At 48.6% G+C, this 8,731-nt stretch overlaps 1 non-coding gene across 1 annotated transcript; it reads left to right on the forward strand.

The window, feature by feature from the left end:
* The first annotated feature begins 6,944 nt into the window (after nucleotides 1-6,944).
* Nucleotides 6,945-7,017, forward strand: Trnaa-agc (transfer RNA alanine (anticodon AGC)). Its single transcript has one exon. It is a non-coding gene; the product is annotated as a tRNA-Ala (tRNA).
* Nucleotides 7,018-8,731: the final 1,714 nt, after the last annotated feature.

Raw genomic sequence — 8,731 nt, forward strand, 5'->3', positions numbered from 1 at the left:
CCAGCTCCTGGTTTGAATTTTGACTAATCTGCTATCCAAATAAGGGCCTACCTGAGGATTCCTCTTAACGAGGCTGACTTGGTTTTCTACAAAGCAAATGCTCTAGGAGACAGCTTGGCTGTTTCTCACTAGCAGTAGGCTCAGCTGACATCTGGCCGGACAGACGGGCATCTGAGAAGCCCTGATGCTCTGGGCAAGGAAGGCTGATACCTCCTACCTGAGTTGGGATGAAGTCCTTGTCTTTCCCAGGCCTCCCTGACTTGGTGACAGGGAGGAGCTCCGACTGGTTTCATTGACTTTTTTCTCCCAACTGAGTGCCTGCTGTCTGCCAGACATCATGCTATCGAGCTACAAAGTTGATTCACACAGAGCTTCAGGAAGCGTCTCTGTTCTGGGAGGTAGGCCCAGTGATGCCAACACAGGCAATGTGTGCCAGGGTGAGGGACTTTCCTCACTTTCTCACAGGAAGTTAGCAGCTGCCACTGAGCTGGGAGCAAGCTCAGAGTCAATAGAGGCAGGCCTTGAACCTGGGTTTGGGGCTCCAGCCCCGTGTTCTTTGCCTCCTCTGCTTCATAGGGAGCTCAGATGCCTAAAATCCCACAAAGCTGGGACTACAGGTGTGCACCACTACACATGGCTCAGAGGCTTTTTGTATGTTCACCAAAGTTTGAGCACTGATCCAGGGCAGTGGTAGTTAATGCTGGCTGCCTATTGGACCCATTTTGAAAATTATGATACCTGAGACCCATTCCCAGAGATGCTGATTTAATTGCTCTGGGCTGCAGCTGTTCATTGGGAGATATTTAAAAATTATCTTTGGAGCATAACATATACCACCACAGTGTATAAAGTGCATGAGAACGGGATGCCTTCCTACATACGCTTACATCTGGGTAACTCACCAGATGGAGATGGGGACATTTTTCTGATCCAAGAGTTTCCTTCAGACCCTTGTTTAGTCAACACCTTCTCATCCAGTTGGGGGTGGTGGCTCACGCCTGTAAGCCCAACTACTTGGGAGGCTGAGATCAAGAGGATGGAGTTTTGAGGCCAGCCCAGGCAAAAAGTTCACAAGACCCCATCTCAACCAATATCTGGGCATGGTGGTGTGTGCCTGTCATTGCCAATGTCAGACATTGGGAAGTGTAAAATAAAAGGATTGTCACCCAAGACACTATCTCAAAAGTCACCAGAAGAATAAAGAGCTGGTCAAACAACTGCCTAGCAAACACAAAACCCTGAGTTCAAAATTTAGTACTGCCAAAAAACAACAAAAAAAATCCTCTCATGCAGTTTGTTCCCTTGCATCTTTCTCCTTGCCATTGTGTGTGAGATGCGTCCTGCATGGTAATTCTTGTTCGTGGTGTGCATTCTGCAGTATGAAAGGCATGTATCTGCTCATTCTCGGTTCATGTTCATTGAGGCTGTAATGCACAAACTTGCTGTGGCCCTCCCTGTTTTTAGTGGACATGTGTATTCATTTCTTTTGGGCACACATCTATGCAGAGGATTGCTTATTGTAGGGTGTGCTTAGCTCCAGAAGTTAGTCAAGTATAGGGACTTTAAAATCTCTCTGGAGATGGTGGGATGGTAGTGGTTCTTCTTCCTCTTTTTTTTTTTTTTTTTTGATGGTATTGGAGTTTGAACTCAGGGCCTCAAACTTGCAAAGCAGGCACTCTATCACTTGAACCACACCTCCAGTGCATTTTGCTCGGGTTACTTTGGAGATTGGATCTTGTAAACTATTTGCCTGGGCTAGCCTCGAATGGCCTCCTGATCTCAGCCTCCTAGATACCTAGACAGGCATGAACCACCGGCACCTGCTCCCTGGTGGTTCTGATGAGACTCTCCGCTGGAGTAGGCCCTGAACTCTTCTGCCCCGATGCAGCATCTGTTGGGCTATTTTAGTTGCTGTTCTGTGAGCTTCCCCAGTAGCCTCTAATAAGTCCCTGATCCATTTCTGCCACCACCAGCCTATCAAACCAGACTGCCATTCCAGTCCATCTCCCTCCAACCCACTCCCGCCCACCCACAGGTGCAGGGTTTAAATCCCCCATTATCTCAGCTGATTGGATTCCAGCCACCCTGGGATCTCCCTTGGCAGCCAAGCCCAGAGTCCAGGCCACACTTCCTTCTATGCCCTCTGGGGATCTGCTCACACGGATGCAGCAGTGGTACCGCACCAGTCACAACATCCTCCATAGCCTGAGGTACTTACACAGGGATGATAGGAGGCCACAAAAAAAAAAATGGCATAGGGCCCGGGGCCTGGGGCCTAGAAAGTACTCAGTAAGCGCAGCCTATGTGGCACCAACCGACCGTGCTGCATCTAGAGTAACGCTATCCAGTATGGTAGCCATCGGCTGCCTGGGGCTGTTGAGCACTAGAAATTGAGATGTGCGGTAAGTGTCAAATATACACTTTTTGCCAGGCATGGTGATATCAGCACACATCTGTAATCTCAGCTACCCAGGAGGTAGAGGCTGGATGATTGTGAGTTTGAGGCCAGTCTGGGCAAAGTTAGCAAGACCCTATTTCAAAACCAAAAATTAGCCAGGTGCCAGTGGCTCACACTTGTAACCATAGCTGTTTGGAAGGCTGAGATCGGGATGATTGCTGTTTGAGGTCAGTCCAGGCAAATAGTTTGAAAGATCCCATCTCCAAAATAACCAGAGCAAAATGGACTTAGGGGTGTGGCTCAAGCGGTAGAGTGCCCGTTTTGGAAGCACAAGGCCCTGAGTTCAAATCCCAGTCCCACCTAAAAGGAAAAAAAAAAAGTGGAGATCACAAAAGTGGATTTATTCTCTGTAAGCCCTGAAGTCCTGGTGCAGGGCAAGTTTCAGGGCCACTCAATGTCATTACACAACACAGATTGCTGCTGTGGCCTTTGACCACTAGATGGCGCCACAATACAAGCTGTAAATCCCCTTTCCCTGGGTCTCCCCACCACTGGCGAGAACCTTGGTTGTCCAAGCGTGTCTCACTATTAGAACTTACTAGACCCTACCCCAGATCTACTGAATCAGAAACTGTCGTGGCATGCTGTCCAGGTGGTTCTGACACACACTAAAGTCTACGATTGCTGCCTCAGAATCCACCTTGGGGCAGCTGGGGACAAAGGGGGTAGGAAACCTTGAGCAGAGGCTTGCTGTGGAGGGGCCGGTGGGAAAGCTGGGTGAGGGTGGGTGAGGATCACTAGTGCAGGAAGAATTAATATCCGAGGAACAAGAGACTGGACGGCAATTTGTATTTTTCTTCCTAGGTAAGGCATGGTGTTGGGTGGGTGGAGGGGAAGGAGGGGCTTTTAAGAGAGCCTCACTTTAGGTGAAAAGTCTTGGGCAGAGGCTGGAGTCCCCGGGGAGCCAATGTCCCCATTCTGGCTGTTTATCGCAGTCTCTGTTCTGAAATTTCCCCAGCCCACTACTGTGTTAATGGACTGAAATCTTGCAACCCTCCCAAGACCATCCAAGAAAATGGATACTCAGAAATAAAAGAAAAAAAAAAAAAAAAAGGCTTGGGACTGGGTGGAAAAAAAAATCACAGTGAATTAAAACCTTATTTCTATCTTTTCAATCCCATCTGTACCCTAAGGGAGGCCAGTGCTAGATGAATTAATATCTTTTTTTTTTTTTGACACTAACAAAAATTCCTTTTGTGGGTGGCTACTGAGGCTTCAGGGGGGCAATGTATCATGCAAATAACTTTTTTCAGCTATGACGTGTACAGTTTACTTTGATTTATTTTTGATGTCAGAAACAAAATGGAAAGTTAGCTCTTTAAAAATGAGCGTGGCTGACTGAGTAAATAAATAATATGCCTCCTTAATTGTGCATTGATTCTTTAATTCTCTGCACATTAACATCTAGGAAATTAAGAGGCCACAGAGCATGGAGTTGTCTTTTGTTAAACAAATTAAGGAAACCAGGTTTAGAAGGTGTAGTACCTCCTGGGGTTTTGACCTAGCATTGAAAAAGAGACCAAGTTACCCCAGGACAAGAGGCAGGTGCCCTCCACAGATCCTTCTGGATTCTGATTGTCCAGTCATGAATGTCCACCAGCCGTAGGGTCCAGAGAAACTCAGAAAGCAGCAGGGACCCCAATTGTCTGTCCTGTTGATTCCCAGTAGGCCTGGTGGCCTGGTGCGGCCTCTCTCCAGAAGATGTTGAGGCTCATACTGAGGTCCTCACAGACTGGTCCTATAGATACTGACAAGGTTAGTGAGCTTCTACCATCTGGCAGGGAGAGGCTGTCCAGGGAGTCTTCTTTAGTCCCATTTCTGGGCTGGAACCAGGGACCTGTGATCTCTCCTCAACAGAGTCCCTGGCATCATCCCCTAGGGCCTCCAGCGTCATCTCCCCTACCACACCCCCACACCCCTTCACTTCCAGTCCTTGCCAGCTGCAGACAGTTCCTGTCCTCATTTCTAGGGCTTTGCCCTCCTTCCCCACTCCCCCTACAAATGCTCTTCTTTAAGATTCTCTTCCGAGTTTCCCTCCCCAGGACACAATTCTGGGCTCTCACCCCAGGCCTAGGTGGTAGCCCCTGCGTCCTCAGAACATCCCCAGTGTCCTGCTACTGCCACTTCAGCAGGGCCTGAGTCTTCTGTAACTCTAGCATGTGAAACAGTACCAGAATCACAGGCCTTCAAAATACTTGGCTGAATAAAAACCATCCACTCCCTTTCTCCCTAACGCCTACTTCAGAGAGACTCAGAGGAAGGTGATGACTGTCCCACAGGGACCTCCATGTAATTTCCTGTCCTTTGTGTTCCAGCATCTCACACCTCCTTGCCCAGAAGGTCCTTTCTATCCCCCTCACCCCGCACCCCTACTTGCTTCCTCGTAATGTCTGTCTGATGAGGTGATGAGAAAATGTGTGCTGCACACCTGCCTCCGGTGGGGCATCCTTTCTGCCTGCGACTCACGGGGGCTTTGGACAGGTGGTGCCAGGTCTAGCAAGGCCCGTGTGAAAAGGAGAGAAGGTCAGACCCTGCTAGGTTTTAGAGATTTAGACATCTTTGACCACACGGTGTCACTAAGGCAGCTCACACAGGCAAATCTTTTTGGCAGTGCCGGCGAGTTGCTGTGTGACCCTTAGGAAGTTACTTCAGCTCTCCAGGTCACTCTACCTTGTAGGACTTAAACACGAAGCCCTGGTCTTCAGGATGCACTTGATAAAATGTTTTGCTTTTTTTGGGGGTAGGGGGGCAGGTTCTCAGGATGTAGCCCAGGGTGGCTTTGAACTTGCTTTGTAGTCTAGGCTGGCCTTGAACTCATGATCCTCCTGCTTCAGTCTTGGAATTTCAGGCATGCACCATCATACCTGGCCAACGTTTTAAGTTGTTTAGCAGCTTTGGGAATTGGGTGAGGACAAGACATACCAAATACTTTACTGTAGAAGTCTCTCAAATGGGCCACCATTGTCAGCTCTAGCTTTAAGGTGAAGGCAACCTCTTTTCTCTAGGTCCAGAAGGGACCATCATTTCTTCCACATTGGAAGTACAACTGCCAGTGTCCCTCCTTGCCCTCTGGAGCCACCATGCAATGTCCCACGGCTGTCATTGGAGCTCCAAGGTGAAACCCTCATGACACCTGCTGCCAGGCCATGCTGGATGCCCCCTTCAGGCACAGTGACCTCAGCTGGCTGTCTTAGGACCCGACACCTGCCTCTGCCCCTTTCCACCAGTCTTCATTACATTAGGATTATCGCCCTTCTACTTACCACATCGTCATCATGCCTGCCTGTCTCCGCCACTGTCAACATCCCCTTTTCTGTGTGCCTTGCAACCAAGTGCCTGGGCCACCCCTCTCCTCCAGCAATTACCATTCCTTCCCCAGCTCACAGGGAAGAGCCTTTGTTCTTCTCCCTGCACGTTCCAGTTAATTTGTAGCGACTGTTTATTCAGCCTTTGTACTGGCTGGCTTGCTACTTACTCAGGAAATACAACCCTCAGAGGGAGCGTGGGGACACAGAGCAACAGTTTAGGGACAGGAAGGAAAGACACTTCAGAGAAGGAGGAGAAGGAGGAGACAGGAATTCCCAGCCCCACTCCCCAGCCTGGGATCTGGATGGAGAGTGGCTGGGGTGAGGTGGCCTCAGGTCTCAGCTCTGCTTTGGGGGTTCCTTCCTTCCAGCGCTTGTGTGTGTGTACACATGCACACAGAGACAAAGCCCATGTGTAGCTACAGACCTGCTCGTGTAGGAGGCAGAAAAAACAGCTATTAGTGGTCACAGCTTGCTCTTTGGTTCTGCCAAGAAGCATCTGAGAATTGGGGTGTGTGGGTGGAGAATCTGTTCTGGGCAGGCAGAGTTGCCCTGCTCTGAAAAGAGATGAATTTAGGGCAAAGGGGGATCCCACAAGAAGGGCAAATAGGAGAGAGGGAACCCAGAAGGGGAGCTGGTGAGGAGGAGCCCTTGAACCAGGGCAGGTCGTTTGCTAGATGACCACCTAATCACCCCCTCCAGTTGAGTTTTCAGACACTGGCCTCAAATTTGATGTTGCTTGGGCTGGAGTGGAGGGAAGGGGTGCTAACGCACTTGTGAGCTAGTGTGAGGATGGAGATAAAGCCACCAGACACGGGGTCAAGAGCAGGACTTGACGGACACTGGAAGTTCTGAAGTTTAGCCTGCCTAGAAATGGGAAAGATCTGGAGTGAAATTGGAAGTGTGGGGGGTTGAATCAGTGAGCCCTCCCTCATGGGGCCAGGAGGCAGGTAGGGCTTTTTGTGTAAACTCACGATAATATACAGTGATCATATTTCAGCTGCGTAGAGGCAAAGTAATATATGGGATATGAAATGTACAGTTGTGCTGGGCGCTGGTGGCTCACACCTGCAATTCCAGCTACTCAGGAGGCAGAGATCAGGAGGAGTGAGGTTTGAGGCCAGCCTGGGCAAATAGTTTGTGAGACCCTATCTTGAAAAAACCCAACACCAAAAAGGGCTGGTGGAGTGGCTCAAGTGGTAGAGTACCTGCCTAGCAAGCATGAGGCCCTGAGTTCAAATCCCAGTTCCATCCCCTCCAAAAAATACAAATGTCTAAAATCATATGAAAGAGATTAAAATATAAAGTGTAACAAACTATGTCAATATAACACATGTACATATATTATGTAATCATGTACATAATTATAATACACACAAAATATAGACTATGCAATCATGTTTCTAAGATATATGTAACATAAATCGCATCTTTTATTTTTCTCATTTTGACAATCTCCACCTTTTTTTTTTTTTTTTGAGACAGAGTCTTTATGTTTCTCGGTCTGCTCTTTAATTCCTGGGCTCAGGAATTAAAGTGCTGGCACTACAGGTGTATACCACCATGCCCAGCTAATCTCTCACTTGGATTTGGAGTGCTTAGCTCATTTATGTTTTTAAACTTCATTAATGTGTGATTTGCATAAATGGCATCTTTTAAAGTGCACAACTTGAGTCAGGTGTCTGGGCTCATGCTTGTAATCCTAACTACTTGGGAGGCTGAGATCAGGAGGATTGTAGTTTGAGGCCAGCCTGGGCAAATAGTTCACGAAACCCAGTCTCCAAAACAGCCAAAGCAAAACAGACAAGGAAGCATGGTTCAAGTGGTAGAGTACCTGCTTTGCAGGCAGGAAGTCCTGAGTTCAAACCCCAGTCTCTCCATGAAAAAAATGAAAAATACAGAGTACACAACTTGCTGAGTTGTTCTGGTTTTGTTTTTGTCTTTCTTTTTCTGATGCTGGGGCTCAAACCCAGGGCCTTGCAAATGCTAGGCAAGCTCTTCCCTGCTGAGCAGCGCCCTCAGCCTGGTGAGTTTCACCTATGTGCACACCCATGACCTCATTGCCAAGGTCAAGATAGTGATCCTATCCTCACCCCCAAAAGCTCACTCTCATCCTTAGCAATCTCTCCTGCCCCCTCTCCCCTTCCCCATCCCCAGACTTTGTGTCGCTGTGGATGAGTTTGCATTTTCTGGAATTGTAAATACAATACAGACTCTTTATTTGTTGTTGTTTTGCTTTGTTTTTCTGAGACTGGATCTCACTATGAAGCCTATGATCCTCCTTCCTGTCTTCCTAATGCTGGGATTACAGCTGTGCACTACTATGCCTGCACTCTTCTGTCTGGCTTCTTTCTTTCACTCAGCGTAGCTTTTTTGAAAGTCATGCACATACCAAGAGTTCTTTCTTTTTGCTGCTGCGTTCTTGAGTGGATGTACTTCACTGTGTTTGGTAAAGGACATTTGGGTTTACCCTTATGTGAGAAGCTCTCCCACCCCCATGCCATGGATTGTAAGAAAGTCCCTCTTTCTCGGGAGACCCAGAGCAGCAGAGTTCATCTCTCCCAGGGTCAGCAAGTTCAGGACCTATGCTGCCAGCACAGGGAGACTTGTGGCCCCTCTGGCAGGGCAGCCCGGCATGTGTGGCTATTGTTCCTCAGGGAGTTGGGTCAGGAAAGGCCCCACAGCCACTGAGCCCTGGGCCTGGGCCACCCCTACTCTACCAGTTTGCTCCAAGCTCTGGAACACAGCTGAGTCTGTTAGCATGGGTTCCAGCCACCCCAGGGGTGCACGAAAGCCTCTGGCGCTACTCTAAAGTCGGTTTTCGGGAAAGTGCTTCTGACTGACCTCTCCCTGGCACTCAGCTGCCTTTGCAGTACTGGGGCTTGAACTCAGGGCCTACATCTTGAGCCACTCCATCAACCCTTTTTGTGTTAGGTATTTTCAAGATAGGGTCTTGAGAAGTATTTGC

The sequence above is a fragment of the Castor canadensis genome, chromosome 11 (assembly GCF_047511655.1).
Source record: "Castor canadensis chromosome 11, mCasCan1.hap1v2, whole genome shotgun sequence".
Lineage (NCBI taxonomy): Eukaryota > Metazoa > Chordata > Mammalia > Rodentia > Castoridae > Castor > Castor canadensis.